Source organism: Petaurus breviceps, unplaced genomic scaffold (genome assembly GCF_028583685.1).
Source record: "Petaurus breviceps papuanus isolate PSGF00001 unplaced genomic scaffold, PetGlider_PUasm1.0 42, whole genome shotgun sequence".
Lineage (NCBI taxonomy): Eukaryota > Metazoa > Chordata > Mammalia > Diprotodontia > Petauridae > Petaurus > Petaurus breviceps.
In genome coordinates, this window is record NW_027186325.1 from 1,216,216 (window position 1) to 1,244,211 (window position 27,996).

Here is a 27,996-nt window from a genome sequence, read left to right on the forward strand (position 1 = left end):
TGTAGCTTCATTCTGGAATCAGGATAAAAATATTAATATTTAATCACAAAAAATTGCTAGTAGGCTCATTGGACTTTGACTATGAAACTTATAATTTAGCAACAATTGGTAAAAAAGAGGAAGGAAGCAGTTAGAAAGGAAAGGTGGATGAGATAAAATATTTAGTGAATTTACTGTATAAATATAAAAAAGGAAAATAAAATAAAAGTAATGTGGAGGGGAAAAAAACAAATTTTTTAAAAATTTATTTATTTTTAGTTTTTAACATTCATTTCCACAAGATGTTGAATTACAATTTTTCTCCCCATCTTTCCCCTACCCCCCATTCCAAAATAGCAAGCCTACTAAATGCCCCTTCCCCCAATCTGTACTCTCTTATATCCTCCCCCATCACCCACCTAACTTTCTAGTAGAGCAAAATGGATTTCTATACCCTAGTGCCTGGATATCTTATTTCCCAGTTGCATGTAAAAAAAAATTTTTTTTAAACATTTGTTTTTAAAACTTTGAGTTCCAGATATTTTTACCTTCTTCCCTCCTCACCCACCCCCACTGGGAAGATATACAATTCAATACAGGTTGTACATGTGTAGTTACCCAAATCATTTCCACAGTAGTTATATTGTGAAAGACTATATTTCCCTGCATCCTATCCCACCCCCCACTTATTCTATTTTCTCCTTTGACCCTATCCCTTTTCAAAAATGTTTCTTTCCAACTACCCTCTCCCCCAATCTGCCCTCACTTCTATCATCTACCCTCTTGGTCCCTATCCCCCTATTTTCATGTAAAGTAAGGTACCCAATTGAGCTTGTATTTTTCCTCCACTTCTCATACTTGATTTTCAAAATCCTTCTTGTGCTCCTCCATGGCCTGTAACCTGTTTATATTTTTCTTGGAGGCTTTTGATGCACGAGTTCTGACTTTGCTGTCTTCCTCCCATTCCATTCTTTGATCCCTTTTGTCCCCAAAAAAGTATTCTATGGTCTGTTTGTGCTCCCTCTGCTTGCTCATATTTCCAGTCAATTACTTGACTTTTGAGCTCTTTGACACTGTAAAGCTCTGCTTTCGGAATGGAGAGAGCTTTGTCCCAAATCACTGGGGCTTTCACAGCTGCCGGAGCTTTTAGGAAGGCACCTTCTCTATAGCCCCCACAAGCTCTGGTGCACTGGCGACACACCCCATGAACACCTCCCAAGACTGCTATCCAGATTCAAGCAGGTTAAGGGTGATTATCTTCTGAATGGTCAGTTGGTTGCCCCACTATCTGCAGGCCTAGAGTTCTTTATGAAGCCACATGGAGGGGCTGCACAGCCACTGCACCTCTGTCATTTCTCGCCCCTGGAACAGGGGATGGACCATGCTCTTCCATCACCCCCCCCCCCCCCCCCCAAAGAGTTCCCCACTGACCTTTTACTTTGTCTTTGGTGTTTATGGATTGAGAAGTCTGGAAACCATCACAGCTGCTGGTGATTCACTCTCCTGAAGTCTGCTCTGGCCTTTGTTGGTTGGGGCTGCGCCCTGGGGCTGGAACCATGTGGCTCATGCAGGACTATGCTAGGCTCCTAGTTCAGTGTGATAGGCCCTTCTTGTCTGCTTGACAGCCTGCTGTCAGTGGGAGATTAGTTTCTCCCTGTCACTTTGTGGGTTCTATAGCTCTAAAGTTTGTTTAGAGTTATTTTTTTACATTTATTGGAAGTGATTGGAGCAGGAGCTCATGCCAAGTTTGTGCTTCTACTCTGCTATCTTGGCTCAGCCCCCCTCCAATGTTTTTACAGAAAAAAATATGAAACCTAAACTTGAACACAGGTGAAAATGGAGGAAAGAAAGTCTTTCAATATAATGATAACAGAAGAGAAACTAAAACCCAGAAAATAAAAAAAAGGAGACTGAATCGTGATGAATCTGATTTTCCCTTTTTCTCAGGCTTTTGTGACCTGACTTACAGCTTTACTGAATTATCACCTACTGCCACATAGTAGGTGATCAGGGCTCCAAGGTAACGGGTCCCAAGAGGGTAAATTTTCATGACACGAGTAATGATTGGTTGGGGACTGGGAGAGGACCTCTGGGAAGACAGAGAATAATGGGTTCCAAAGAAGGGAAATGATAGAAGGTTGCTGAAACAGAGAGGTTGGGAATAAGAAGGCCTGAAGACATATTTCATCTATTTTACAAGTTTACTTAAGGCCATACTCAGTAATGAAATCAACAATCATTTACTTAGCACTTCTTGGTATGAGGCATGTTAATGATTTTCCACTGCTAAGAAAAGTTTTTCACTAATTTTAGTGTTCTTTCAATCAAAAGACATATCTTCTTATTTCTATCAGTCAATCAAGAAGCGATTATTAAGCACTTACTATGATCATGTTACAAAGTTTTGTAGTAAACAACCTTTACCATCAGGGAGTATTCTAAATGGAGAAAAAATATGTAGGTATATTTAATGGAAGAATGGCCATTGGGAAGTATGCTCCATTGCCTGCTGCCAATCTATGTTTGTTTGTGTGGTAGAGTTAGTGACTGGAGGATGGGGGTTAGAAAGCCTTTTCTGTTATTGCATGATGGTGTGTAATGTATTTAACCTGCAATTAAATGCTTGCACAGATAGGATACTACTTTTTCCTATCCACTTACCATGTGAAGAAGAAAATCTTACTTGGCTGCTTGTCTTGGCCTAAGTGTACATTTTATAGGCTTGAAGTTGAGTGTGTATTTCATATGTTTAAACTTTCTTTTCTGCTGCTGATGTTGTTTAAAGATAATTCCCTGACCTCCAGCAGGTGATTACCCTTCCTCTCACTGGATTGTCCCATGAATTGTAGTCTCCTATAAACCTATATCTAGGGTAGATTGTCTGCTGTTTGTGTTTCATTTCATTTGCTACAGGGTCTTCATTTTAAGATCTTAAAAGTTCATGTGGGCAATCAGAAGTCCAACTACTTAGCTCATGAAGGAACTGGTTCTGGGGATAAATTTGTTTTATCCATCCCAGAAAGGATTGATGTTAAAGCCAAGACATCCTGCCCACAAAACAAAGAAGCAATTCCTCAATTAGGCATTCTGTACTCATAAGTTAATTCTTTTTTATATATACAAATTATCTTAATAATCTTGTGAAGTTGGTACTTAAGTTTTTATCTCCTCCCTCCACCCTAACCACACACACACATTTTACAGAAGAGGAAAGTAAGGCTCAGAGACTTTCCCTTGGTCATAACATTCAGGCAAATGTTGGAGGCAGATTTGATCCTTTCTCCTCCTGACTCCATGTACAGTAAGATATCTACTATACAATTATTGTGCACATTGTAGCACATCTCAACTTTGCTCAGCATATTCTGACTGTGTCAGAGTTTTTCTGTATTGACATCTCCCCTGGCCTCTTAGAGAGTGTCACGAGGGCAAGACTTGTTTTTTTTTTTTATTAATTTTCCTATCTATACTACTGAAAAAAAAACAAACATCTAGCTTTAGTAAGAACTTATATCTTTGCTTAGACTCAGTTTAACTAGAGCTGCAAAGACTAGAGTTCAAATCCTGTCTTAGATAATTACTCACTCTGTGACCCAAGCAAGTCATTTAACCTTCATTTTCCTCATCTGGAAAATAGGGAGAATAATAGCACCTACTCCAAGAGCTGATATGAAGATCAAATGAGATAATATATGCAAAGAATTTTGTAAATCTTAAAGAACAGTATGCTAATTATTATTATGTGTTGAATTCTCTACCCGAAACATAAATAGAAAAGCTTCCCAAACACACAGAATGTCTGTGTTCATGATATTAATACTATTTTCCTAGCAATTGGAGAGCCATAAAAACAAATGATAATTAGCCTCTGAACCTTAATTACCATAAAGATAACCTATGTAAATACTATTTCTTTCATATATGTAATCTCTGAAAATCAGTAATCACCTTGCTTCCTGCTTGTGCCTTAGTACCCATACTGTCTAGTTATCTACAACTGTTCCATCAACCTCCTATATATTTCTATCCTTGGACTGGTAAACCTCTGGCTCATTTATTATTTTTTTCTAAATTTCATTCTTACAACATGGTACCTTGGGTAAGGTCCCCATCTGTTTTGGAATACTGGCCATTTTTTTGTCCTCCAAAGTCAAAATTCCTGATCTCTATTACCTCTCTACCTGATCTCTCATACTCTGATAATTTGGTCCCCTTGCCTCTATTTTCCCTGCTGCTCTGCTTCCTCTATTCTTTACCTGCCTTAGATAATAGTCCTAGTACCCGTCTTTTCTGTAAAATCGAGATTTGCATGGTTGCATTGCCTACCTAATAGGATTATTGGGAGGAAGGCACACTATAAAACTGAAAAGTTCTAATTCCAAATATTATAACAAGTTAGTGATTCCATCTTCCTCATATCTCATATAGGGGCATTTGGTCTGAACTCTTTCTAGTCAATTAGTAATTTTCCTACTATTGCTAATATTGGTAGTCCTAAGTCTTCCTTACTTCATATTTGCTTCTCAAATCCCATTTGCATGAAATCTGGTCATTCTTGCTTAAGATATGTCAATGGAGAAATGGGTAAGAGACATATAGGTTTGACGTATCAAATGTGAAACACTGGGTCAGTTTTCTAGGTCCTTGGTCTTTCTATCTCATGTCATTAAATTTTCTAGATGTGTGATCATGATATTTTAGCTCAGACAAGTGCAGGTTCTTAGTGAGGATCTCTTTCCTCTTCTATTCAATGGAGAGAACTGAAGTTTTAGGTGCTTCCTGGGTCTATTTATTGAGTTCTTATTGGTGGATTGGGATCAGGGGTGGGAGGTGGTGCTACAGAAACATGAGTTCCATGTGATTCTGGGTAATATACCCAAGTTATGAGAACTCAATTACCATCAAGATTATTACCTGACCATGGGGCAGCCAGGTAGCACAGTGAGTAAGAGCACCGGCTCCAGTGTCAGGATGACCTTGGGATCGAATCCAGGCTCAAACACTGAGCACCCACCCAGAAACACCTGGCCGTGTAACCTTGAGCAAGTTACTTAACCCCAATTGCTTAGGGGCGGCCAGGTGGCTCAGTGAGTAAGAGCACCAGTTCCAGTGTCGGGATGACCTGGGGATCAAATCCGGGCTCAGATACTTAGCACCGCACCCAGAAATAACTGGCCATGTAACCATTTGCTTAAAAAAAAAGATTATAACCTGACCTATTATACCCAAACATGCTTCCTTTTGAGATAGTTTCCCAATCAGAGCAGGAAAATAGTCTCCAATTTCTTTAGCTCTATTGTCCTTCCCTTCCCAAAACGTGAACATCATCCACTATACCCTCTCTATAAATGGACAATCCTATTGAAATAATACCCTTAGAGAAACAACCTATATTATTACTTCTCTAAAACTTGAACACTTTTTGTCAAGATCTTCCTCTGAGACAGGGAAAAAAAGAAGAATGGCTTTTCAGCATTGGTCAAGACCTCATAGGACTTATATAGCTTAATTCATACTTGAAAAATAATTCCCCATACAAATATAAGCTAAATAGTCATTCAGGCTTTCCTTAAAGACTTCCTCTGAGTGGTAATCCTCCATTTCTGGGCCAGCCTATTCCATTCTAGAATAACTGTAATTGTTAGGAAGATTCTCCTCACTGTGTTTCTTTGTAGCTTCCACCAATTACTTTCCCATTCCCTCTGTAGTCAAAGTAATGAAGTCTAATCCAGCTTCCATACCTCCATATAGTTGAAAACAGTTATACCACCATTTCTCCCTATCTATATTCCTAACTCTACTCTGCTCCATTCTAAGTTTCAATCAACTGGTCTTCATGTGGCATGATTTCAAGATCTTCTGCTGTCCTGCTTGCTCTCCTTTGCATATGCTTTACCTTATCAGTTTCCTTGGTGAAAGTCAGAACTAGATGAAGTACTCCAGATTTAGCCCAATGAGGACTGGATAAAGTTCAGTGCAATCCCTATCTGCAGTACAAACACCTCATAGCTCTCAGTTTTGTTGCTGCTCTTGTCCAGAGTGCAGACACCTACCTTTTCCCATGTTGTGAAGTAAGATTTTTTTAAATATAAAACAATAAAAAGATAATTGTTGGAATATTGTGGTTATTGCCATTTTTTAGCTCAAAGATTTACTGTGAGGATCAAATTATGACGTAGTGGAATATTAGGAGAAACATGGTATAATACAGACAGATATGGACTCAGAATCAGAAAGAGGTTGCTGCCAAACCCTGTTTCTGAATAATATCCATTGTGATAACATGAAGTTATTTAATATAGGAGTACCCCTAGAAATCACTTAAAGCTATTAAGTTGCACATTAGCTGCAGAGCTGCATTGAAGAGGGATTTTTTCCACCATTTGTTCTGTTCATCAATGAAATAATGAGTCTTGACCAAAAAATAAAACTAAAAATAACAAGGAGAGTAAAGCACCTACTTAGGTGCTTGACCTTCTGTTATTAAAAATAGAAATAGGGACTTCAGGGAATCAAGGTGGTGGAGTAAGCGGTAAACTGCTGGCACTCTCCTTTACTGACCTTGAAAAAAACAAGAAAATACTACCCAGGAAAAATCCTGGAACAGTGGAGCCAGCAGAAAAACAGGGTGCAACAAGATTTTGACTCATGATGGTAGGGGTATTAACAGAAAAGGTCCCTCTTGCTGTAGCTGAAGGGAACCAGTACAGGACTGGGGGCATCCAGGCAAGGGAGCAGGAAGCCTCAGATAATCAAGTCAGCAGGAGATGCTGAGCCATAGGGTGATGAAGTTAGCAAATGCCAACACCAGGACCACTATATGCCTTCGCTCAGCCAGAGGAACCAGTGCAAAGAACCAGCACTTATGTGGTGGATGGGCATCCACCAACAACTGAGCTTACCTTTGCCCTAGCACAGCCCCTAGTGAGGAGATCTCCTGTGGCCAGACCACCCCTCCCCTACACCTCACACTGCAAGCTTCATTGTAACCCTGGGGAAACACGGAAAGACCTCACCTGGCATAAAGCCAATAACAAACAGCTCTCTTGAGGGAGGACTGCTGCTGTGAATAACTTTAGGTATCTAATTGCATAGTATAGTGAACTCTCTATTTATTCAGCAATAAACTAAAGCAAAACATTCAAGAAACTAAAGCACAACATTCACAACAATATAATATAACAACTTAATAAGCTGGCCACATAGTCTTAAACAAAACATAACATTCAATAAGTCACAATCTCCTCAATCAAAATAAAGTACTCAAGTAAAGTCTTCTTTCATCTTCACTACAGGCTGGCTTCCAATCATCCTTAAGGAGCAGCAGAAAGTACAAATGCCATCTACCCCTAGGTCTCAATAAGTCATAATCTCATTAGTGGATGCAGAGTACCCAAGTAAAATCCTCTTTCATCTAAAATCAAGGCTGACTTCCAAACCCCACAGCTCCTCTTACACAGGCTGGCTGCTGATAGCTCTTGCCTAGATTCACAGGTAGGCAGCTCTCCCAGTTCTTGCCTGGACTAACACATAGGCAGTTCTCCATTCCTGTTTCATACATCAGCTTATGAGGACTGCTCTTTGAAGTTTCTTTTTCTAGGAAGACAAAGCTTAACAGAGCTACAACAATACTTACACATATTTCCAGCACTATCATCTCAATTTACTTTCTGTCTGACAAAGTAACACAAACCAAAGGACAATATATCTGAATATATATACCTGAGTGCTTACATGAATAAAATAGAGAAAGAGCTCAATGGATGGGGCATGCACCTGAAAAAAATTAGAAAAAGAACAAATTAAAAATCCCCAATTAAATACCAAATTAGAAATACTGAAAACTAAAGGGGAGATTAATAAAATTGAAATTAAGAAAACTATTGAACTAATAAATAAAACTAAGAGCTGGTTTTATGAAAAAATATCAGATAAAATAGATAATCCTTTGATTAATGTGACTAACAAAAGAAAGAAGAAAACCAAATTACTGGTATCAAAAATGAAAAAGGTGAATTCCCCACCAATGAAGAGAAAATTAAAACAATAATTAGAAACTGTTTTGCCAAACTGCATGCTAATAAAGTTGGCAATCTTAGTGAAATGGATGAATATTTACAAAAAAATAAGTTGCCCAGATTAACAGAAGAGGAAGTAAAATACTTAAATAACCCCATCCCAGAAAAAGAAATTGAACAAGCCATCAATGAATTCACTCCGAGAAAAATCTCCAGGGACAGATGAATTCACATACAAATTCTATGAAACATTTAAAGAACAATTAATTCCTATACTATATAGACTATTTGAGAAAATTGGAGGAGTTCTACCAAATTCTTTTTATGATACAAACATGATACTGATACCTAAACTGGAAAAAAAGTCAAAAGAGAGAAAGAAAATTATAGACCAATTTCCCTAATGAATATAGACACAAAAATTTCTAAATAAAATATTAGCAAGAAGATTACAGCAAGTTATCATGAGAATAATGCACTTTGATCAGGTAGGATTTATACCAGGAATGCAGGCTGGCTCAATATTAGGAGATCAGCATAATTGATCATATGAACAACAAAAATATTGGAAATCATATGATTATCTCAATATATGAAGAGAAAGCCTTTGACAAAACACAACGCCCATTCCTATAAAAATATTAGAGTATAGGAATAAATGGAGGCTTCCTTAAAATGATAAATAGCATCTACCTAAAATCATCAATAATCATTATATGTAATGGAGATAAGCTAGAAGTATTTCCAAAAAGATTGGGGGTGAAACAAGGATTTCCATTACCACCAATGTTATTCAATATGGTACTAAAAATGTTAGCTTTAGCTATAAGAGAAGAAAAAGAAATTGAGGGAATTAGACTAGGCAAAGAAGAAACAAAGCTATCACTCTTTGCAGATGATATGATTATATACTTAGACAATCTTAGAAACTCAAGTAAAAAATTACTTGAAATAATTTACTTTATACTTTGAAATAATTTACACTACTTTAGCAAAGTTGCAGGATATAAAATAAACCAGTATAAATCCTCAGCATTTCTTTATATTACTATGTTCAATACCAAAAGATGCAAAGAGAAATTACATTTAAAGTTACTGGAGATATTACAAAATATTTGGGAATCTGCCTGCCAAAACAAACTCAGGAACTATAAAAACCCAATTAGAGTATGTTTTTCACACAAATAAAGTAAGATCTAAATAACTGGAAAAACATCAATTGCTCATGGGTAGGACAAGCTAATATAAAAATGACAATCCTACCTAAATTAATTTACTTTTTGAGGGCCATACCAATCAAAATACCAAAAATATTTTAAGGAGCTAGAAAAAACAATAACAGAATTCATCCTGAAGCACAAAAGGCCTAGAATATCAAGAGAATTAATGAAAAGAAATGCTAGGGAAAGTGGCCTAGCCATATCAGATCTTAAACTGTATTATAAAACAGCAATCATCAAAACTATGTGTTATTGGTTAAGAAATAGAATGGTGGGTCAGTGGAAAATGTTAGGCACACAATACACAGTAGTCAATGACTACAGTAACCTAATGTTTGATAAACTAAAAGACCCCAACTTCTTGGATAAGAATTCACTATTTGACAAAAAACTGCTAAGAAAGCTGGAAAATAGTATGACAGAAGCTGGGCATAGACCAATGTCTTACATCATATACCAAAATATGTCCCAATGGATACAAGATTTAGATGTAAGGGCCCATGTTATAAGCAAACTGGTAGAGTAAGAAATAGTTTAAGTGTCAGATTTATTGGAGAATGGAAGAATTTAAGACCAAAGAAGTGATAGAGAACATTATAAAATGCAAAATGGATCATTTCAATTACATTAAATTGAATTTTTTTGTACAAACAAAGCCAATGAAACCAAGGTTAGTAGAGGAACAAAAAAAAGCTGAGAAAGAATTGATTTAGGCTCCATTTTAAAAATATATAGAGAACTGAGTAAAATTGATAAGAATACAAGTCATTCTCAAATCGCTAAATGGTCAAAGGATATAAACAAGCAATTTTCAGAAGAGGAAATTAAAGATATCTATAGTCATAGGAACAAATGCTCTAGAACACTATTGATTAAAGAAATAAAAATTAAAAAAAAAATTCTGAGGTACCACATCACACCTGTCAGATTGGCTAATATGACAAAACAGGAAAATTATAAATGCTGGAGAATATGAAGGAAAATTGGAACACTAATGCATTGTTGGTAGAGTTGTGAACTGATCCAACCATTTTAGAGAGCAATTTGAAACTATGTCCAAAGGGCTATAAAAATGTGCATGCGTACTCTTTGACCCAGCAATACCACTTCTAGTTCTGTATCCCAGATATCACACAAATGGGAAAAGACATATGTATATTTATAGCTGCTCTTTTTGTGGTGGTAAAAAATTGGAAATTGAGATGATGCCCATCAATTGAGGAATGGCTGAACAAGTTGTGGTATAGGAATGTAATGGTATACTATTATGCTATAAGAAATGATGAGCAGATGAACTTCAGAAAAACCTAGAAAGGCATATGTGAACTGATGCTGAGTGAGGGTAACAAAATAAGGAGAACATTGTATGCAGTCACAGCTATATTGTGTGATGACTAACTTTGATAGACTTGGCTCTTTTCAGCAATGCAAGTCTCTAAGAAAACTCCAAAAGTCTCATGATGGAAAAGGCTATTCCAATCTAGAGAAAGAATTAAGGGGTCTGAATGCATATCAAACATACTATTTTCTCCCTCTCTCTCTTTTGTTTTGTTTCTTCAATTTCATGGTTCATTCCATTGATTTCTTCTTTACAGCATGACTAATGTGAAAATGTGTATAAAATGAATTCATATATAGAGCCTATATCAGATTGCATGCCATCTGGGGAGAGGCTTGGAGGGAGGGGGAGAAAATTTTACACTCAGAAGCTTAAAGAACTGAATGTTTACACTAAAAATGAATAAATACATTTAAAATAGGAATATGCAGCTTGTGATCATAATCAACTCCCTGGGTTATTGTGAGAATAAAATGAGATAATGTTTGTAAAGTGCTTTATGAAAAGTTAAAACCTTGAGATATCATTTTACACCTATTGGATCGGCTAAACTGATTGAACAGTAAAAGGACAAATGTTAGAGAGGATATGGAAAACAGGAATTAATGAATTAATATTCCTTTTTGGTAGAATTGTGAACTGATCAAACCATTCTGGAGAGCAACCTGGAATTATGCCCAAAGAGTTATTAAAATTTAAAGTGTTAGCATGTTAGTTATTATTTGTCAGAAAATCAGGGTTTGAGTTCAAATATGAAAACTTTGAAATTTTGTGATCTTGGGTAAGTCATTTAATTTTGGAACATCATTTTCTTCAGAAATTTTTATATCTATGATTATGGTACCTCACCCCCAACATGAGTAAGAATGTGCTTCATGTGTAAAAGATTATTATTATGATTACATCTTTCCCTCATTTTTTTTCCTTCAGACTTAATTATCACCAGACTTTCTTCTGGCCTTATAACTGCTCCTGTGCCTTCTTGCCTTCTCTTGTCCTGTTGTTGCCCTACTCTCAGCATGATATTGAAATTGTTTTGTTCTTCTTTAAAAAACTAAACATACATTAAAGAAAATATTCACACAGAAGCTTTACTGCAACAGTGATTTAATTTTTAAAAAAATTACATGTACCACATACTTATACTAACCCATCCTTATCTAAGGTCACCTCTCCCACAAAAACAAGGATATTCATCAGAGACATGTGACATAATATGTTCTATTTGGAGTCAGAAAAACAGAGTTCTACTCCTGTCTATATCACTTATTAGCTGAATAAATATAGATAAGTTAATCTTTTTTGAGTGTCAGTGTCTTCAACTGTAAAAAGTAAATCATTTGAAGACTAAGTATATCACAGAATCGTTGTGGGTTTTGAATGAACTAATTTATGTAAAATGCTTTGAAAAATTTAAATCATGAAATAAATGTCATGGTTTTATTACTCAAGAATCAGGTATGTGCATTCTTATGCTTAAAATAATTTATTTCCTTGTATGTTCACTTCCTTAACAGTTTCTTGTTTATAGCCAGGACAAAGTAAATATTTGCTGAATTAGCACTCAGTCCCCAGACTTGTGCAACTCTTTGCTAGCAACTTTGCCCCCTGAAGATGTCTTTGCCCTGGGCCTTTCCCTATTGATTGTTAAATCCCTAGATGGTATCATAATTTCACAAGGGGTCACTTGGATGTTTATTTCATGCTCTGCTTGACTCATTGAGAGTTTCTCCAACCCCTCAAAAGCAACTCATTGTCACAATCCTGCCAGTTCCATTTATGTATTTTTTTCCTCTATTAGAATGTACTCTTTCTGATAATAAGATATATCTTTATGCTTAGTCCTTTAGAGGAGGACCTGAAACATAGGAAGTACTTAAAATGATTTATCTATTGAATGGAATAAAATAAATTCATTTCTATATATACATATCTCTATATATGTATGTACATGTGTATATACATATATGAAAGTTTACATGCACATGTGTGTATTGTTGTATATGTGTGTGTATATTGCCTTTCCTTCAGTGAGTTCTTGTACCTCTTTTACCATTATGCCAATTCTGCGTGATTTTTTTTCCACAGTATTTTTTCTCTCCTTTACCAAGCCATTAATTCTCTTCTTCATGTTTTTCTTTTAGCGCTCTCATTTCTTTTCCCAATTTGGCACTCAGCTCTTTCTTTAACTCTTCTAGGACTAACTCTTCTATATTGTTGGGCTTGGTTCCAATGAGTATTTTTCTTTACATCATTATTTCTAACTGTTATCCCATTGCTGTCTTCTGAGGTTGTTTCTTGCTCTTCCTTGCCAATGTAACAGCTTTTTTATGAACAAGTTCTTTTTTTCTTGCTCTTTACTTATTTTCTAGCCTATTTTTTGACTTTGAAATTTAAGTTGGGCTCTGCTCACCTTGTAGTGAAGAAATGCTATCCCAAACTCCAGGCTGTGTGTTTCTACTTTTTAAAATTAAATTTTATGTTTATTTTAAGTTTGCATCATTCATTTCAATTTTGAGTTACAAATTTTCTCCCTGTCTTTCCTCTATGTACCACTCCACAACAGCAATCCCACTGTATAAGCCCTTCCCCAATCTGCTGTCTCCTATATTCTCAACAATGTCCCCTCTGACTTTACAGTAGGGCAAGATTGATCTCCATACCCCACTGCCTGTATATCTTATTTCCCAGTTGCATGTAAAAATTATAATAATAATATATTCTTTTCCTTCCTCCCTCATCACTCAGCCTTACTGGTAAGATAAGCAATCCAATATAGGCTGTGCATGTGTAGTTATGCAAAACATTTCCATAGCGGAAATATTTTGTGAAATTTTGGAAATATTGTGAAAGCCATACTGTATTTCCTTCCACCCCATCCCCCCCCCACTTGTTCTATTCTCTACTTTGATCCTATCCCTTTTCAGAAGTGGGTGCTTCCAACTTCCCTACCCACCCCCCCCCAGACTGCCCTCCCCTCTATCATCCCCCCTCTCACCCCTTTCCACCCTACTCTTCTGTATGGCAAGATACCCAATTTAATGTGTATATGATTTCCTCACTAAGCCAAATTCAATGAGAGTAAGGTTGACCCATTCCTTTTTGCCTTCCTGTTCTTCCCTTCCCTAGTAAACTTTTGCCTCTTCTATATGAGATAATTTACCCCATTATGTCTCTCCCCATCTCCTCTCATAATATTCCTCTCTCATCTCTCAATTATACCTTTTAAATATCATCCCTTCCTATTCAACTAATGTGACCTCTGTCTATGTATACCTGTACACATATATATACACAATCACATATATACTCATACACCCATATACCCTCCTATAAGACATATATGTGTGTGTGTGTGTGTATGTGTGTGTGTATTTGAATTTATATCCCCTTCAACTATCCTCATACTGAGAAAAACTTCATAAGTTACAATTATCATTTTTCCATGTAGGAATATAAATATTTCAACTTTGATAAGTTCCTTATAATTTCTTTTCCCTGTTTACCTTCTTATGCTTTTCTTGCTTCTTGTATTTGAATGTCAAATTTTCTATTCAACTCTGTTTTTTTCATCAAGAATTCTTCAAAGTCCCCTATTTCATTGAATGTCTATATTTTCCCCTGGAACATGATACTCAGTTTTGCTGGGTAGGTAATTCTTGGTTTTAATCCTAGCTCCTTTGACCTCCAAAATATCATATTCCAAGGCCTTTGATCCCTTAATGTAGAAGCTGCTAAATCCTGGGTTATCCTACTTGTGTTTCCACAATATTCAAATTGTTTTTCTTGGCTGCTTGAAATATTTTTTCCTTTATCTGGGAACTCTGAAACCTGGCTATAATATTCCTAGGCATTTTCTTTTTGGATCTTTTTCAAGAGGCCATCAGTGAATTCTTTCAATTTTTATTTTGCCCCCTAGTTTTAAAATATCAAGGTAATTTTCCTTGAGAATTTCTTGAAGCGTAATTTCTAAGTTCTTTTTTTTAATTTTTGATCATGGCTTTCAGGTAGCCCAACAATTTTTATTATCTATCCTGGATCTATTTTCCAAGTCAGTCATTTTTCCAATGATATATCACATTGCTTTCAATTTTTTCTATGTTTGGATCTATTTAATAGTATCTTGATTTCTCATAAAATCATTAGCTTCCATTTCCTCCAATCTAATTCTAAAGGAATTATTATCTTCAGTGAGCTTTTGAGATATTTTTTCCATCTGGCCAATTTGGCTTTTTAAGGCATTCTTCTCCTCATTGATTTTTAGGGCCTCTTTTGCCATTTGCGTTAATCTTTTTTTTTTTAAAGGTGTTATTTTCTTCATTCAGGTTGTTGACTCTCATTTCATAATTTTCTTGCATAGTTCTCATTTCTCTTCTAAATTTTCCCTGTATTTTTCTTACTTGATTTTTCAAATCCTTCTTGTGCTCTTCCATGGCATGTAACTAGTTCATATTTTTCTTGGAAGCTTTTGGTGCAGGAGTTCTGACTTTGTTGTCTTCCTCTCATCCCATGCTTTGCTCCTTTTATGTCCCACCAAAAGGAATCTAAAGTTGGATTGCTGTTCTTGCTTTGCTTCCTTTGCTTGCACATGTTGCCACTCAACTATTTTACTTTTGAACTTTTTGCTACAGTAGAACTCTGCTTCCAGAGGGGAGAGTTTTGTCCAAAATCACTGGGATTTTTATAGCTGCCAGAGGTATTAGGAGGGTGCTGCCTCTGAAGCCCACACAAACTCTGGCTTAATGGTCAAACACCTCAAGACCACCCCCAAGATCATGATCCAGATCCAGGCAGGTTAAAGCAAGGGTGGTTATGCTCTGAATGTTCTCTTGGTCCCCCTATGATCTACAGACCAGCATCTCTGAAGCAGCCATATGGAGGCGGCTGCAGGGCCGCAGCACCTCCACCACTTCTAGCTCTGAGGGAATAGTCCAGATCTACTCCTCTCCCCCCCTCACCCCCCCCCAGTTCCAACAGAGTTCTACACTGACTTCTCACTTTTCTTTGGCATTCATAGATTGAAAATTCTGGAAACCACCACTGCTGCTGGTTATCCACTATCCTAAAGTCTGCTGCATTGCTGGTCAGGGCCTCCCTGGGGCTAAAACCTTAGGCTCATGCAAGTCTGGGCTCTGCTCCCAGCTCAATGCAGTGAACTGTTCCTGCCAGCCTGACAGCCTGCCTTCAGTGGGAGATTTGTCTCTCTGTCACTTTGTGGGTTCTGTAGCTCTAAAATTTCTTTAGAGTCATATTTTATAGGTATTTGAGTTGGTTATGGGGGGAGTTGATGGAGTTTTCCTGCTTCCAAGCCACCATCTTGGCTTCATCCCCATGTGTTTCTATTTTTAGAGCTAGATCTGAGTGAGGGCCTGAAAGTTTTCAACGCTTCAAAGGTAGTGTGATCTGGAAAGAGGTGTGACCACTGCTCTACTCATCTTCCCTCTGGTATTTCCCCACAAGGTGCCCTTTCTCTTCTTCAGCTATAAAATTTAGTGCTCCTGCTCCTCTTGTCCATGAAACTATATCCCTGTGACCCAGAACTGCTTATGGGCAACAGGGTCCTCTGTAATCCCTTTCAGACCAGTTGTCCAACCCCCATATCCTCTCTGGCTTGAGAGCTCCCAAAGCTGCTGATTTTGCTTCTGCTGCTATCACCACGGTGGCAGCCACCTCTAAGGCCCCCAGTTGGTGCTGCTGCCATACCCCAAGCTAACCCTAACCCAGGTATTACAGATGTCTCCTGAAGACCTCCTTAGTTATGTTAAATTGAGAGGAAAAACTACTTCTTAGCTTTTGTTTGCTCTGCAACTCCAAAATTTGATTTGATGAGCTACTTTAAAAATGTTTGGGGGTTATATCGGGAGAGTTCTATTGGGTTGTTCCCTGTACTCTGCCATCTTTTTAACGATTATATTTTAATCAGAAATGTTTGTTGCAAATATTTTCTCCAATTTAATTTGTATCCTCTCTTAGTTTTAAGTACATGCCACTTTTGGTTTAAAAAAAGGGTTTTTTAATGTTATAAAGTATAATCATAATATCAATAAACTCTGATGCAGAGGATGTAACAGATAAAACAATCTCTTATGATATCCTCTGCATCACAGTTCATTAATTATGTTTTTCATTCAACCATTATGGAAAGTAGAGCAATTCTTTGTCATTATATTAGGGGGTGATTTACAATACATTTAAAAATTATTAATGCATTTGGAAATTATAGTGATTTATCATGAGAAATTGTTATTCATTCCCATTTTTCATTGAAGTATAATTCAGTTTTCCCAATGAGTGATAATGGCTAATGAAAAAAATTCATATTTTAGAATCAAAGGATTATTTAAGATTACATATGGTTATACTTATTATGGTCTAACAATGTATAAATAAGTATTTTCTTATTTTAGTCTAGTAATAGTATTAGCAATCATTGCTTTACACTATAATTTGAGATTCTAGAATACAAGTCTTTCATTCTCTCTTCTTTTCTACAATTTCCTTTGGTAATTTTGAGATTTTGCCCATAAATATGTTAATATAATACTATATTAATAACTATAATTATTACATACTAGTTACATTGCTATCTTGGCATAACTTTGAGCACTATCTAATCAAAAGTTAGTTTTCATTTATTTTTGGTTAAAGACTTCTCTATAGTTGATTTGATGTAAGTTTTATATATGGCATGATTTCTTAATGCCAAGTTACTTAATATGTTTTTTTCACTATGTGAAATATTATATTTTTATAATTATTTCCTTATCTTCATTAGTCATATAAACAAAAGTAAGTATTTTTATGACCAAATATTATGTCTTTATTTGATTGACTTCATATAATATTTTACACAGTGTTTATGTCGAATCTCCTATTGTCTTTAAATAAAATGTCATAATGTCCAGACATGAATGTATACATCCAAGTATTCATACATAAATATATCACACACACATAAAAACCCTACTTTCTAAAGAACATTTGTTCTTTTCATTGTTGATTTTTGTGTTATTACCACAAGTAACATTTCTGGGAGCACATTAAGCACTCATAGTGTCAGCCTTGTTTTATTCTTGTATTTGTAAAGGATCTAATATTTTCCTCTTACACATAATGATTTTATCCTATTATTAATACTTTCTTTAATCATTAAATCAATATATCTTTCCATTTTACAATATTGAGTATTGTGGATATCAAAGGATGGCATATTTATTTATTTATTTGGTTTTTGGAGTGAGGAGGGCAGGGCAATTGGGGTTAAGTGACTTGCCCAAGGTCACATGGCTAGTAAGTGTTGGATCTAAATCCACATTTGAACTCAGGTCCTCCTGACTTCAAGGCTGGTGCTCTATTCACTGTGCCACCTAGCTGCCCCTGGATGGTATATGTTTAAGAAAGAAAGAGCTTCTTCCTCATTTTTTGACGTAATAACATATTTATTTTTAAGCAATTGAGATTAAGTAACTTGCTCATGGTTACATGGCCAGTTATTTCTGGGTGTGGTGCTAAGTATCTGAGCCCGGATTTGATCCCCAGGTCATCCCAACACTGGAGCCAGTGCTCATACTCGATGAGCCACCTGGATGCCTCTAATCACATTTTTATTTTATTAACATTAATATGATTAGACCAAAGGTTTCCTAATTATTAAAGGCCATGAGGTAAATTTCATAGATTCTCACTGACCATAATATTTTTTCCAGATTGTTTTTTATTCTATTTATAAGTATTCTACTAAATAATTTCTATTTATATTCATTGAGATTTATTGTTTTCATTTTCATCTCATCATTTCTTGTTCTAGAAGTCAGCAATATTTCTGAATCATGGAGAAAAAGTAGAAGAGTGCCATTTTTGTTTTTGAAAACTTTATTTTAATAGCATTGGACTTATTGTTTTTGGAATATTTAAGAAATCAACGTATAAATTTGATTTTTTCTGGCTTTTATAAAAATAATTTGTTACTGGATTATTGAAGTGTTCTTCCAATATTGGTTTATTTAGATAAACTATTTCTTGTTGGTTTTACTTAATGTGGACATTTTATATTTTTCTAAATTTCCATTCACTTATTGTTCATTCTCGATTTTTTTTTTGCCATTTAAGGTAATATAGGCTAATTAAAAATAAATTTTCATTTATAATTTGATTCTCTTTCCCCAATTTTTAAAAGAAACTGTGCAATTTATCTTTCTTATTAATTTCAGTGAATTTAGCTATTTAAAAAAATATTGATTTTTACACAATGCTCCATGTCTTCTCTTTATTTTTCAATCAAATCAATTTTAAAAAATTCTAGCTTTGTTATTCTTTTTTGCTTAAGGATACCTTTTTCATATACATATTTTCTCTTTTTTCATTTTTCAAATGCTTTATTAACTTCTGATTTACATCATTCATTTCTACCAGATTTTGAGTTACAAATTATCTCCCCATTTTTCCCCTACTCACCGCCCCGCTATAGCAGTCCCACAGGATATGGCCTCCTCCAATCTGCTCTCTCCCATATTTTCTCCCATACACTTTTGACTTTTCCAGTGGGTCATGGTGGATCTCTATGCCCCAGTGCCTGTATATCTTATTTCCCAATTACATGTAAAATAATAGTATATATATATATTTAAATATTTGATTTTAAAACTTTGAATTCCAGATTCATTCCCTTCCTCCTTTGTCATCCACCATTACTGGGAAGATAAGCAGTTCAGTATAGGTTGTACATGTGTGGCTAATGCAAAACAATAACATAGTAGATACATTGTAAAACACTGACTATATTTTCCTACCTCCTATCCCACCTCCCACTTGCTATATTCTCTACTTTGATCCCATCTCTTTTCAAAAGTGGGTACTTCCAACTTCCCTCCCCCCAAGCCTGCCCTCCCTTCCATCATCCCCCCTCTTATTCCCTTCCCCACGACTCTCCTGTAGGGTGAGAAACCCTATTTAGTGTGTATTTCATTCCCTCCTCAAGCCAGATTCAAAGGGAATAAGGTTGACCCATTCCCTTTTGCCTTCCTGTTCTTCCCCTCCATTGTAACCATTTTCCCTTGCCTCTTCTATAAGAGATAGTTTACCCCATTCTGTCACTCCCTATCTCCTCTCATTATATTCCTCTCTCACCTCTTAATTTCATCTTTTAAGTATCATCCCTTCCTGTTGAATTGGTCCTGTGCCCTCTATCTATGTACACCTCTAAACATATATACACACACTCACATATGTATTCATATGCCCATATACCCTCATATATAAAAATATATACATTCTCTTCCCTTCAACAACTGAGAAAAGTTTCCTTAGTTACAATTATTGTTTTTCCATGTAGGAATGTTAATAGTTCAACTTTTACAAGTTCCTCATGATTTGTTTTCCATGTTTATCTTCTCATGCTTCTCTTGCTTCTTGTATCTGAATGTCAAATTTTCTATTCAACTCTGGTTTTTTCAGCAAGAATGCTTGAAAGTCCTCCATTCCATTGAATTACCATATTTCCCCCTGAAGCATGATACTCAGTTTTGCTGGGTAGGTGACTCTTGGTTTTAATTCCAGATCCTTTGACCTCTGGAATATCATATTCCAAGCCCTTCCATCCCTCAGTGAAGAAGCTGCCAGATCCTGGGTTATCCTGATTTTGTTTCTACAATATTCAAATTGTTTCTTCCTGGCTGCTTCCTTAATCTGGGAATTCTGGAACCTGGCTATAATATTCCTAGGAGTTTTCTTTTTGGGATCTTTTTCAGGAGGTGATTGGTGGATTCTTTCAACCTCTATTTTCCCCTCTGGTTCTAAAACATCAGAGCAGTTTTCTTTGAGAATATCCTGGAGGATGATTTCTAGGTTCTTATTTTGATCATGGCTTTCCAATAATTTTTAAATTATCTCTCCTGGATCTATTTTCTAGGTCAGTAGTTTTTCCCCATGAGATATTTCACATTGCCTTCTACTCTTTCATTTATTTGGATCTGTTTAACAGCATCTTGGTTTCTCATAAAATCATTAGCTTACCTTTGCTCCAATATAATTCTGAAGTAATGATTCTCCTTAGTGGTCTTTTGAGATTCTTTCTCCATCTGGCAAATTTGGCTTTTTAAGGCATTCTTCTCCTCATTGCCTTTTTGAGCCTCTTTTGCCATTTGAATTAGTCTATTTTTAAAGTTTGATTTTCTTCAGTTAGGCTGTTGACTCTTATTTTGTTATTTTCTTGCATTATTCTCATTTCTCTTCCCAATTTTTATTCCACTTCTTTTATCTGCTTCTTAATGTCTTCTATGGCCTGTAACCAGCTCATATTTTCCTTTGAAGCTTTTTGTACAGGAGTTCTGACTTCACTCTCTTCCTCTTGTTCCATGCTTTGCTCCTTTTTGTCCCAAAAAATAGGAGTCTAATGTTGGAATCTTCTATCTTCTTTGGTTCCTTTGCCTGGTCATGTCACCCCTTGGTCACTTGACCCCTGGGCTTTTTGCCACAGTAGGACTCTGCCACCAGACAGGGGAGCTTTTGTCCCAAACGCTGGGGTTTTCTCAGGTGCCGCAGCTATTAGATGGTTGCGCTCTATGAGGCCTCCACGGGCTTTGCCAAGCTGGACACATGCCCCAGATCCTCCACCCTAGACTGCAATCCAGTTCCAAGCAGGTTAAAACAAGAGCAAATACCCCTCAGACTGGTTGCTTGGTCTCCCTACACTCTGCAGGCCAGAAGCTGAAGCTGCCATGTGGCGGTGCCTGGCTGTGCCAGAGTCTCCCCAGCTTCTCGCCCCAGGGGCAAAGGCCACACAGTCCCACTTACTGGGTCCCAAAGTCCAGACGGCACTGACCTCTCACTTTGTCCTTTTGTATCTATGTATTGATTAATCTGGAAATGGCCACAGCTGCTGGTGATCTGGAGTCCCTCCTGCTGGCTGCTGGTCAGCCCAACCCTGGTGCTAAAGCCTCAGATTGGGGCAGGGCTTGGCTTCCAGAGCACTGTGCTGGCTGATTCCTGCTGGCCTCCTGGGCTGTCCTCAGAGGGAGGTTAGCTTCTCTGTGTCATTTTGTGGGTTCTGCAGCTCCAAAGTTTGTTTAGAGTCCCCTTTTTACATGGATTGGGGAAGGTGGAAGCCGGAGATGCTTCTATCCAGCCATCTTGACCTCATATACACATTTTCTTTTTTTTTTTTAAGCAATTGGGTTTAAGTAACTTGCCCAAGGTTACACAGCCAGGTGTTTCTGGGTGGGTGTTAAATGTCTGAGCCCAGATTCGATCCCAGGTCATCCTGACTCTGGGGCCTTTGCTCTTATACACTGTGCTACCTGGCCACCCCTCATATATACATTGTCTAATATTTTAATTTAATTAATATTTTTATTTTTATATTTTGTACTGAAAAATTCAGGTCGTTCATCTTATTTTTCCTCCTTTACTATGAATAGCATTAAGGAAATTAAATTTAATTCTCAGAACTACTTTATATCTCAGTAGCTTTGCTAGACTGCATCTTTCTCATTTGCTTTGGTCCATTTAAAACATTTTTTCTTTGATGAAATAATGTTACATGTTGATTTCTTTTGATTGGGAAAAGCAGACATTTCCCTTCCCCCACAAAAAAATCATTGCTTCTCAAATATTAGTTCTCAAGTTTCACCACTGCCCAAACATGACTTCCATAGACCATTGTATTTGACTAAAGTTTTGCTACCAGTTCATGTGATGTTTACTTACACTGTTGAAGTCATTATCTGTCTTTTTTTGCCTCCTACTTTCTTCATTCTAAAACATCATACCAGTCACCCCATTCTTTTTATTTTACTTTTTTGGAGGGGGGAATGCAGGGCAATTGGGGTTGTGACCTGCCCAAAGTCACACAGCTAGTAAGTGTTAAGTGTCTGAGGCTAAATTTGAACTCTGGTCTTCTGACTCCAGGGCCAGTGCTCCATTCACTGAGCCATGCAGCTTCCCCTTCCAATTCTTTTCTGACTATTTCATAATCATTATTCCTTATACAGTAATATTGTATTATAATATTGTACCATAATATGTTTATTTTCCATTTATTAGCATGCATATTGTTTTACTTTTCTACATTTTAATCCAATATAAACTATTTTAAAACATTGTTTTCTGAAGCATAACACAGGTCACTTTTGCAACCCCAACAAATGCTTTTAGCTTGTGTCTTCTAAGCATAGATACTGCTTTTATGTTAAGAGTCTAGTGGTATCCCTGAGAGGTTAGAGGTGATTATTTTTCTCATATTAGTAATAATGAAACAATACTGGTATGATCACCCCAATGATTATTATTTGGTAACAAGTACTTATACTAAAAACTCTATTAAGTAATGTAGTAAAATAAGAGCAGTTGATTAAAACTTCCCCTCCCCTTAAAAAATATGTGACCCACTCTCCAATAATTACATACTTATCCCTCCTGACATTGAGCTGAAACTTAAGGAACACATATGGCCAAGGAGTAACTCAACATCTATTGGAAATTTTTTTCTTCCCTTTTGGAGTAATCCTGAAACACCCTTTAAACCTGATATTGAAACTGCCTTTCCTCAGTATGCCTAGCTTGTGTACTTCCTAGCACATGTTTAGCATCAAATGTTGTAGGATATTATAATTACTAGTATGAAAATGTAAATTTTTATACCCTCTAACTCTAAAATGTTCAAAAAGTTTTCCTTTGGTCAAGGAGAGGAGGAGGCCTAGATAAAATTGGAAGTGAAGACCCTTTTCTCTCCCTCCTCATTCAGCTATGCTCACTACCTGCTAAGAGATTCATTCGCAGGTGATGGAGGCTTCATATATGCTGACAGATGTTTAAAACTTAAATTCAAACTATCTCACCAACATTATACAAGTCTCAGAAAGAATGACCCATCTCAAAAACTAATCCATTCTTCCTTCATGTCATCACTTCATTTCATCCAATGACTTCCAAGGATTTTTTATGTGATCATAGCATTTTCTCAATAAATCTAAAAGCTATGTTTGATTGCTTCATGTGTAGTCCTAATTCACATATGCTTCACACCTCTGATTGATTAATTTTTCCTTTTTTCCTGAAAGTTTCAGGAGTTTGCATTTTGTCTCTCATTTTTAGCAGCAATTTGGTAGTTGGCTGAATCAATTTACTCCTGTCTTTTGAGTACTATAATGTGGGATCTCATGATGATGACAAACGCTTTCCATCTATCTCCTCCATTATAACCTGGGATGCTCTTGATCTTTTATCTTTTTACAAATTAATTTTGTTATTATTTTGCTTATTTTGCAAAGTATCCCTTAGTTAATGGTAACAAAGGCAAAGATAATTTGTGAGGTGTTGTTATTTTAAAATTTAAGATCTGTTTATATATCTATATCATCATATATATATATATATATATCTTTATATATATCTTCAGTGTACATAGACAGATTGGTTCTTAGGTATTATGCATCTCCTTATCTAATTAAAATAAAATTTTACTCATCTTTTACTACTCTACAGAATTGTTTATGATTATTGTAGTTTATTTTTTTAATTTTTTTCTTTTATTTTTTAGTTTACATCATGCATTTCCACAAGATTTTGAGTTGCAAATTTTCTCCCTATTTTTCCTACCCACCACCCCAAAAGAGCGATCCCACTCAATATCCCCTCCTGCAATCTGCTCTCTCCCATATCTTCCCCCATCCCCCTCTGACTTTTCCAGTAAGGCATGGTGAATCTCTATGACCCAGTGCCCTTATATCTTGTTTCCCAGTTACATGTAAAATAATAATAATAATAATATATCTATATATTTAAACATTTGATTTTAAAACTTTGAATTCCAGATTCTTTCCCCTCCTCCCTCCTCACCCATCCTCATTGGGAATGTAAGGAATTCAATACAGGTTGTAAATATGTAGTGATGCAAAACATTTCCATAGTGGATATATTGTGAAAGACTGTTTCCCTCCATCCTATCACAGCCCCACTTGTTCTATTCTCTATTTTGATCCTGTCCATTTTTAAAAGTGTAAAGAAAAAAAAAACTTTTCCCCTTGCCGCTTCTATATGATATAGTTTACCCCACTCTGTCTCTCCCCATCTCCTCTAATTATATTCCTCTCTCAACTCTTAATTTCACCTTTTAAGTATCAACCCTTCCTATTCAATTGGTCCTGTGCTCTCTGTCTATGTATAAATGTACACACATATACATACACTCACAAATGTATTCATATATTCATATACCCACATATATAGACATATATACGTATGTACACACACACACACATATACATTTCTATTCCCTTCAACTATCCTCATACAGAAAAAAGTTTCATAAGTTACAATTATCATTTTTCCATGTAGGAATGTAAATAGTTCAACTATGATAAGTTCCTTATGATTTCTTTTCCCTGTTTACCTTCTCATGCTTCTCTTGCTTCTAGTATCTAATGTCAAATTTTCTATTCAACTGGTTTTTTCATCAAGAATGCTTGAAAGTCCTCTATTCCACTGAATTACCATATTTTCCCCTGAAATATAATACTCAGTTTTGCTGGGTAGGTAATTCTTGGTTTTAATACCAACTCCTTTAACCTTCACAATATCGTATTCCAAGTCCTTCAATTCCTCAGTGTAGAAGCTGCCAGATCCTGGGTTATCCTGATTGTGTTTCCACAATATTGAAATTTTTTTCTTTCTGGCTGCTTGTAATATTTTTCTCCTTGATCTGGGAACTGCAGAATCTGGCTATAATATTCCTAGGAGCTTTCTTTTTGGGATCTTTTTCAGGAGGTGATCAGTGGATTCTTTTAATTTCTATTTTGCCCTCTGGGTCTAAAACATCAGGGCAATTTTCCTTGAGAATTTCTTGAAGGATGATTTCTAGGTACTTTTTATGATCATGGCTTTCCAGTAGTCAAATGATTTTTAAATTATCTTTCCTGGAGCTATTATCCATGTCAGTGGCTTTTCCAGTGAGATATGTCACATTGCCTTCTATTTTTTTCATTTGTTTGGATCTATTTAATAGTATCTTGATTTCTCATAAGGTCACTAAGTTTCCATTTGCTCTAATCTAATTCTGAAGAAATGGTTCTCTTCAGTGAGCTTTTGAGAGTCTTTTTCCACCTGGCAAATTTGGCTTTTTAAGGCATTCTTCTTCTCATTGCCTTTTTCTTCCTCTTTTACCATCTGGGTTAGTCTATTTTTAAGGTGTTATTTTCTTCAGTAAGGTTGTTTACCCTCATTTTATAATTTTCTTGCATTATTCTCATTTCTTTTCTGAATTTTTCCTCCACTTCTCTTATTTGGTTTTCAACATCCTTTTAAAGCTCCTCTATGTCTTGTAAGCAGCTCATATTTTTTCTTTTAAGCTTTTGGTGCAGGAGTTCTGACTTCATTGTCTTCCTCCTGTTCCATGCTTTGATCCTTTTTTTGCCCAAAATAGGAGTCTAATGTGGGATTGCTCTGTTTGCTTTGCTTCCTTTGCTTGCTCATGTTACCACTCAAATACTTGACTTTTGATCCTTTTGCCACAGTAGAATTCTGCTACCAAGAAGGGGAGCTTCATCCCAAATCATTGGGGTTTTTGCAGCTGCTGGAGCTGTTATTTGGGTGCCCTCTCTGAAGCCTCCACAGGTTTTCTGGAAAACTATTCACATACCCCAAGACCACCGCCCAGGACAGTGACTAGATACAAGCAGGATAAGGCAAGAGGGATTAATTACCCCTCAGAATGGTCACTTGATCCCCCTACAATGTGCAGACCTGGGACTCTGAAGCAGCCACGTGGTGGGTGGCTCCATGCCTGTGGAGCCTCAAATGCCCCTCATCCCATGGGAAAAGCCTGTACCACATTCCCAAATACCCAGTTCTTGCAAAGTCTACACTGACCTCTCATTTTTTTTTCCCTTAGCATGTATGGGTTGATAATTCTGGAAACTGCCAAAGCTGCTAGTGATCTGAAGTCCCTCCAGCTGCTGCTGGTCAGGCCACCCTGTGGCTAAAACCTCTGGCTTTAGCAGGGCTGGGCTGGGCTCCCAGAGCACTGAGCTGACCCCTTCCTGCTGGCCTGCCAGCTGTCTTCAGTTGGCTTTTCTCTGTCATTTTGTGGGTTCTGTGGCTCCATAGTTTGTCTAGAATCATTTTTTGCATGAATTGGAGGAGGTGGAAGCTGGAACCATGTGGAAGTCCTGTTTCTACTCCACCATCTTGATTCCACCCCCCACAAAAACAATCTATTGTTTAATTTTGTTTCTGTCATATTACTGCAACTATTATGGCAATCATTTTATTCCATGTTCTAGAATTTTCTGTGTAAACTATAATATATCTAGAAGTAAACATATTTTTCTCCTCTGTGACTTTTTTTATTCCTTCAAGTTCCTTTTCATATATTTTTTGTAGTATTAGAATTTTCTCATACAATGCATGATATTGGCAGAAGGGAGAATACTTTCTGTATCCCTGATCTTCCTGAAGATTCTAGAATATTTTTCTGTTACAAATAATGCTAAGCCATAATTTTAGATAGATGATTCTCAGTACTTTAATGAAAGAGTTTGCAAGTGAGGAACTGTTTCCCAAGAGATTAGAGAGCTCAAGTGACTTGCCCATATAAGTAGTGGCATAGCTTGGATATTAATGTCAGTTCTCTGACTTCATATTCAGCATTTCCCCCGCTATATCACACTGTCCTGATGTTGGACCATCTTTGTCCTTGCCATACGTCATTCTGCTTACATATTTCAGGGTCTTTTGCTTTATGCCATTTGTTCATTTTGTGAGAGGTGTTTTTTTTTCCTGCTGTATTAATTTTGTTTTGTTTATTTTAGACACTGTTTTTCCTCTGGCTCTTTGAACCATTTCTTTTCTCTCCCTTCCCTGTTTTGTAAGCATAGCTAAATGCTTTAAAAAAATTTGTTGCCACTTGCTTATATGGGGGGAGGTTTATCGAGGGATTAGATGTTTCATGATCTCACTCTCTCTCCCTCCCCCCCCCCACATATTTTTTTAAGCAATCATGGTTAAGTAACTTGCTCAAGGTTGCATGGCCAGGTGTTTCTGGGTGGGTGCTAAGTGTCTGAGCCCAGATTCGATCCCCAGGTCATCCTGACACTGGAGCTGGTGCTCTTACTCACTGAGCCACCTGGCCACCCCTTAATACTTTCATTCTTATCTCCTGAGTCACTGGTCATGGTAAGAAAATTAGAATATCCCTTACTCCCCATTGCCACTTTCAGATTCTCCCTTTAACATCAAAATTCATTAAAATCTCTTCCTTTGGGGTTCATACAATCTATATTTGTCACCCAATCAAACTTCTCATAGCTCTGACTCCAAAATACCCATTTTCTTTCATAAATGGGGTTCAGTGCCTGGGTCAATTTTTCTCTTTTCCTCAATCCCCCCATACGAAAAGACCATATCTATCTATCTATCTATCTATCTATCTATCTATCTATCTATCTAT